This window comes from Gossypium arboreum, chromosome 6 (genome assembly GCF_025698485.1).
Source record: "Gossypium arboreum isolate Shixiya-1 chromosome 6, ASM2569848v2, whole genome shotgun sequence".
Lineage (NCBI taxonomy): Eukaryota > Viridiplantae > Streptophyta > Magnoliopsida > Malvales > Malvaceae > Gossypium > Gossypium arboreum.
This window is the reverse complement of record NC_069075.1, coordinates 137,976,771-137,983,982: the sequence shown is the minus strand read 5'-3', so window position 1 is coordinate 137,983,982 and position 7,212 is coordinate 137,976,771. Positions and strand designations below refer to the sequence as shown.

The 7,212-nt window shown below is 33.1% G+C and overlaps 1 long non-coding RNA gene across 1 annotated transcript; it reads right to left on the bottom strand.

Moving 5' to 3' along the window:
• Positions 1-4,563: 4,563 nt before the first annotated feature.
• Positions 4,564-6,332, bottom strand: LOC128293975 (uncharacterized). Its single transcript, XR_008284140.1, has 3 exons — positions 6,230-6,332; positions 6,072-6,115; positions 4,564-4,798 (listed from the first exon to the last, which is right to left on the bottom strand). It is a non-coding gene; the product is annotated as an uncharacterized LOC128293975 (long non-coding RNA).
• Between the last annotated feature and the right edge of the window lie 880 nt (positions 6,333-7,212).

The window sequence follows — 7,212 nt, the reverse complement described above, 5'->3', positions numbered from 1 at the left end:
TGTGCAAAATTTTATTAACCAAGTATAGTGAAATTGATATGATTCATGGACATATATAATAAATTTATTGTTTTGGTCGCCAATAATGATAAGAGGGACCAATGGGGGGGGGCTCAAAAGCCGAAACCCATATTTATTTCATTTTCACCTAATCACAATAAATACTAAAACTATGCAAGGTTGATTTGTCAATATCGATTGGTTTTTTCCCCTTTCCTTTTGCCTTGTTATTTTGGGTTCCTACAAGAGAAGACCCACCATTTTTGGACGGCAACTCCTCTAATTGACCTTTCCCATTTTTAAAAGAGTTAATTTTCATCGACTCCCCACTTCACAGAACCAAGCTCTCACTCCATGTAATTCATATTTCATGACTTTCAAAAGTTGCTCACCGTTTTGCACCTTTGTTAATTATGTCCTTAATGTTAAAATGTGGTCCATTCATGGCGAAAACAAATATTTTAACTCTACTTTTTGAAATCTAATATATATATATATATGATGGGTTTTTAAAACAATTTGGAAGTTAATGTTGTAATTTGAATATATAATAATTGTAAAGAATGAGGGACAAAAACATTATATTTTATAAGTATTAGAATTCGGATTCAATTCCAAATAACCCATTTCTTATCCACAAATCTAATAATGATGGTAAGGAGTGACTACAATTTCTATTGTAGGTTTCTGAAGAATAAATTCTTTACTAGTAGGTTTAGGTTTCAAGTGCCTTTCATCATTTTCTTTTTCATCTAACAGGCTCTTCTCTCAATGCCAAGGCCCAATAATTGGCCCCTACACCTACAAATTTTAATGCCCACTTACCAAACCTAATTGATATCTCGAAATATCAATAATAAATTCATCAAATTTTGATTAAATTAAATGGATTTAAATTTAAATATTAAAATATTAGTATATATTTTTTGGGTATGAGATTTTTTTTACATTTTCTATTTATATAAGGTTTCAATTAAATTTAGAGTTAATTTAGATTGATATTTTAAATAGTGGATAAAATCTTTTTTTATATATATATTATCTATAAGACTCAAACTCGAGAATTTATTAAAACAATAAATTTTTAGCGCTTGACTCAACATATTTAATAATATTAAAGATATTTTGTCAGTTGGAGGCAATTGGACATGGTCCCTCTAACCTTGAGGTCAACAAGTTCCCAAGAATCATAATTACAGTTAATAGTTTATACACACTACTTTCTTTTAAAGAAGAGATTTCAAACTAAAAAGTCTTTCATAATAAATCAGTAACACTTTACTATAGAATTGAGGATGTAAGGAAAACCTTAATGGTTACAACGAGGTGGGTGAAGCAACTTGAGGAGTTAGGTAATGGGTTGAAAAGTTGCCTTTGTTTACTAGTATACTTAGAAAAAAAATTGGGTAATTAATGTCAGGGTAAATTATATCCGAGGTCATTAAATTATTAGTAAGTTTATGTTTTGATCACTCAACTTTAATAAGTTATAAAATTGTCGTTTAACTATCTGAAAGTTTTCATTTAACTCATCGGGCTGTTAAAATTACTGTTATATGGCTTTCTCTAATCGCATCGATTGCACCAATCAAAAGCACTCGTTCATTTTATCTTCTATATTTTTTTATGAATCTTTAACATTGATCGTCAGATCAACTTGGATCTAAGGTATGTTATTTTACTCGTCGATGAGTACTGATCCATTGTACTGGTTGTTGAATTATCGCTTGGAGCTCATTAGTCAAACTTCTAAAAAAAATTTAACAGTCTAATGACTTAAATAAAAACTTTCAAATAGTTCAGTATCTTAAATGAAAACATTTAAATAATTTAATGACTATTTTATAATTTTTAAAACTAAATAATTAAAACGTAAATTTATTAATAATTTAGTCACATTTAATATAGTTTACCGTTAATGTTAAGAACCAAAGGTTTAATAAAAGGGTCGCTAGAAATGAACAGAGAAAGACAAATTGGTGATGATTGATTTCTAATAACAACCAAAAAAGGGCCCCCAACCTATAGATAGAGGAGTCCATAAATTTGATGGTAGCGCCCATGTCGTATGTATATAGGGCTGTCCAAGGCCATACTTTGCCAGAACAGTCGATGTCCCCATATGTCCAAGTCACTGCAGATGAGCCGAGGCACCGGTCCAAAATGAGCCACACCCCACCTTGTGACGTTGAGAAATGTCCATTCCTATACATTAGATTGTGGCATTGCCCATTGAGGTTGAAAAAACATTAGAGAAATAATTTAATAGTTTATTTTTAAATGAATAGTGTAAGCACTAAATTTTTGTCCGACTAGAATTTGTGTTTAAGTTTCAAAATTTCAAAAAAATAAAATAAAAAAATTTCAAAAAAAATACATCTTAGACCCCTAAACTTTCCTTAAATTACATTTTAACCCTAAATTTTATAAAAATTACATTTAGCCCCAGAAGTTTTGCTACATTTGTGATTTGGTCCTTCAGACAGATTACGTGATTTGAAGCACCCACTTCCCAGATTTTCAGGCCAAAAACATGGGTGGTTGTTCCTTTTTCACCCACTACCTGCAAATGGCATAAAAAACAAGCAAAATGGTAGAAATGAAAGGGGGAACACACACACACACACACAAAAAAAAGAGAGGATTCTCCCATTTGAAAAAAAAAAGAGCAAAAAATTCCAGCAAAAAAAATCCAAAAAAAAAACACTAGCAATCAAGAGAAAAAACGCAGAAAAGTGGATCTTCGATTTCATTTTATTTGTTTTCATTTCGTTTTAACTTCTTCTTAGTTTCCTTTCAAATTTACTGCAAATCAATAAACAAAAAGGGGGTTTTGTTTTCAAATACAAAAAAAGGGGGTTGTATTACACAAATTATTAATAAAAAAAGAGAATAAAAAATGTTGTTTTCATATTTTCTTTCCTTGGTTTTTTTTCTTTCTTTAGATTTTTTTATTTTATTTTCTGTGTTAAATCTTTTAAAAAAATAAAAATAAAAAACAAAAGAGGGGCTGAAAACTTACCTATTCTTCGCGTACCCGCCCCCATCGGAGATTCCCCGATCCAAAAGGGCCACGAAACCCCTCAGGTTTCTCGTTTAGGCCATGGAAAAGAAGAGGGGGACGAGTACTAAATCTATTTAATCCATTTATTAACTTTTAAAAAAAATAATATTTCACCTATGTGTTATTTAAAATATTTTATATGTTATTTACTTTACATCTATTCCAACTTATTTTAATGTATTGTTTGTTTAAATTCTTATGATTTATTTTAACTTGCTTTATGCATATATTTTATATTGGTCTATTTTATATATATTATTTATTCCTTACTGCTATATATATGTGTACATATATTCTATTTTTAAATTGTTTTGTACATTGTTGATTAAATTTCTTTTCTCATTATTTATTTTAAATTCATTTATTAATTATTTTGAAATTTGTTTTACGTTTTAGTCATTTTAGTTTGCGTTATAATATTTTTAATTCACTTGTCTTTGATTATTAATGATTAGTATTCAAGTTACATATGTTATGTGATTATTGCTGTCGAAACCATTATCAGATCGAGTTTTGGAAAATGGGAATCGATTTTAAAAAACAAAAACGGGAGTCGCCACCAATCTTTTTGGGTGTGATTGGATCACCTTTAAAACATTTTGTTTTAAAATCATTAGTTTTGGTCCACGAAATAAAAGAACGGGTTCGGAGTCGGGTACGTCTCAGGAAGGATTAGCACCTCTCGTAACGCCCAAAAATTGGTACCTAATTGATTATCAAATGTCTTTAATGTCGAAAGAAAAAAAAATTTAAGATGTAGTCCTCTTTAAAATATTTTAACTTTGAAAATTGGGATTCACTAGCTTCAAAGTATTGACATTAAGTTATCCCTTTTTGAAATTCCTATCTCAAACAAAGAAAACGCTATATCCAATAAGTTAGGACATATTGCTTTGAAATTCCAAGATAGTGGCTTGCATTTAAAAACCTCTAAAACTTAGAAGGGTACTTAATTATTCAATTCAACGAGAAAAGTGGCAACCCAATAAGTTAGAGATCTTTGCTTTCTCGAAATTTCCAAACACCAAGTATTGCCTTATTTGCAAAAATCTTATTTCGAGGTAACAAATAAATGAATAAAACGAATAAAAGATAATAACAAATAAGCTAGGAAATATTCGAGATTAAAAAAAAAACTAGTAATAAATAAACAATCATTATGTATGTAACACCCCAAACCCGGCCCAGACGTTATGGCCGAATCTGACGTGCCACATTGGAGTTGAAAACCCACGTTCCGTTTTTAGTGTTTTAAAACCATATATTTTGTTGAGTTAACAAAGTGTATGGAAGCTGGGCACCAGGTAGGTATCCGAGATAGAGGAGGTGAGCCATGAAGGCTGCTTAAGTACCAAGCTCTTTAATTGGATCCAATCCTAGACATGCCCACAACCATAGCCACACTTTGTCATATCGAGTTTAAATTTGTTTAAGTGGACGTCTTTGATAAATCGATTAATCGTGGTGTTGAGATATTTTGAAAACAAGTATCATTTTGAAAACACGTCCTAAGTCTAGCCCATTTGAATAATTATCAACCAGGTTTAAAGTTATTAGGATTAAAGTAACCCCGAAAAGAAATAAAAGGAAAGTTAAAATGGCCTTATTACAACCCAAAAATAAATAATATTTAAAGGAAATTTAAAGAAAACCAATGCTTATTTAAAAGTCCAAAGACAATCACCGTGGCCACTCTGAATCCCCTCCGGCCCAAGTCCCCACATCTAAGCTCACCTGCAAGATTAAGGAAAGGGGGGTGAGTTTGGAAACTCAGTGTGCAACAAGCCCCTTTCAGAGCCCAAAACAATAACAGCCTGTTGGGTCTAAGCCCAAAACCAATCTCATACATGTACTGAGCCATAGCCCTTTTCATATTTCATAATTCATAACACTGGGCCGAAGCCTTTTCATATTTCATATTACTGGGCCGAAGCCTTTACGGTAAACGGTATGGCCCATAGGCCCATTTCAATATCACATATAATGTCAATGAAAGAATGCAAACCCATCTGGGGAGACTACTCAACCCACCATCCGCTACTCTCCACCCGTACCAACCAACACACCATGTGGGGATTAACTCGACCCACCCCGCCATAACTCTCCACTGGCGGCTTAACGCTTTATCATATAACCGAGGCCTAGCCTCTTTTTAATAATCAGGCAAAAGCCCTTTTTATAACGGGGCATAAGCCCTTTAATAACTGGGCGTAAGCCCTTTTGATAATCAGGCGTAAGCCCTTTTGATAATCGGGGCATAAGCCCTTTAATAAGCGGGGCATAAGCCCTTTAATAATCGGGGCATAAGCCCTTTTCACTTCCTCCATTCATATAAAACCCCAACCCAATGCATTTATGAACATCTCGTGTGCATATCATACATATCATGTGCATATCATACATGTCATGTGTATATCATACATATCATGTGCATATCATACATATCATGTTTATCAAAATCCCATGCGTTAAGTTCATATATAAACCCTAGGGGTATAATGGTTATTTTTACCTAGGGCAAAACGGTCATTTTCATATTATAAGGGTAATCTTGTAATTTTACCAAAATTAGGGTTTCCATGTTCATTAACGATTACAAACAATTCATGGGTGCATACAGGTGATTCCGCCCACTTTTAACAAAACGAGTTATTGGGCCAAAAACCCCGATGGGCCCTACTCACCGATTTTGTCATCTAGGCCCATTTAGCCTATATCTATAACATATAATAGTCTTAACATGCAATTTAACATATTTTCGTTTTCTACCAATTTTACCCAAATGGGCCCGAAAGCCCAATGGGCCCCACTTCACCCTTCGAGGCCCAACTTACCAAGAACGCCAAAATCACATTCTTACCGTTTCCATCGTTCCCAATCATCATCTCATCGATTCTAACTAACTAGTGAGCGTTAAACTTGCTCACGTCCTCGAAATGCCGAATTTGGCATTTCGCTTTTTTCGACATTTTATCGCTTTAAGCTATGAAAAGGGTTCGTTACACACCTGATTTGCGATATTCCTTGACGAGATCTCCTATGCGATTTCTCCTATAATCAACCACTTATAGATTAGACCATGTTATTATTAAACCAAATCGAAAACTACCTATTATCATCACTTACACATTCGGCCACCATCCACAATGGCCCTTGGGTTCATACCTTTGCCAAAGTTGATGACTAGATTTAGTCACTCCGATGATCCAAGCTTTTCACACACTCCTCGATCGCTAGCCTTTAATCCTCACTATCACCAACAAACCAAATAACACTAAAACCCTTTTAGCCTTAGTCGACGGAGGGTTTTCACTTTTCTTAAACCACAAGATACAAATGGAAAGAAGGTTCAATACTTACCAAGAGATCTACTCATTGAAGAACGTTCCAAATACCTTCCTACCCCATATCCGTTGTGAATCCAACTTAAACGTGCGTGAAAATAGATCTAAATATTAATTCTGAATCACTAAAATATGAAGCTTTCGACTTTTCAAAGAAATATTAATCTAAGCTATTACGAGGTTAGTACACACATTACGGGTTGAAGTTGAAACGTTTCCAAAATCAATCGCCTCGATAACCACCACATCACTCAAACTTAACTAATCCAATATCAATATATGTAAATCCTAAGCACATCATCATACGGAACATAAGGGCATATTCGTCATTTTACCATACGGGGTATTACGGTCACTTTATCCTCACAGGGGCTTTACGGTCTTTTTACCTTTTAGGGTATTTTAGTCATTTCATCCTACAAGGGTGTTTTGGTAAATCAACAAACCAAAGGTATTTCAAGAATTTTGTAAACCAATGGTACTTCTATAATTTTAAAAAGTCAGGGTATTTCGTAACTTTGTAAATCGAGGTATTTTGGTAATTTTACAAATTGAGGTATTTCGGTAATTTTTAAATCGAGGTAGAATAGTAATTACGTAAATCAAGGGTAAAATAGTAATTCTATAAATCGAGGTAAAACAGTAATTCTGTAAATCGAGGGTAAAACGGTAATTTTGTAAGTCGAGGGTAAAACGATAATTATGTAAATCAGGGGTAAAACGGTAATTATGTAAATTAGGGGTAAAACGGTAATTTTATAAATCGAGGGTAAAACGGTAATTCTATAAATCAAGGGTAAAACA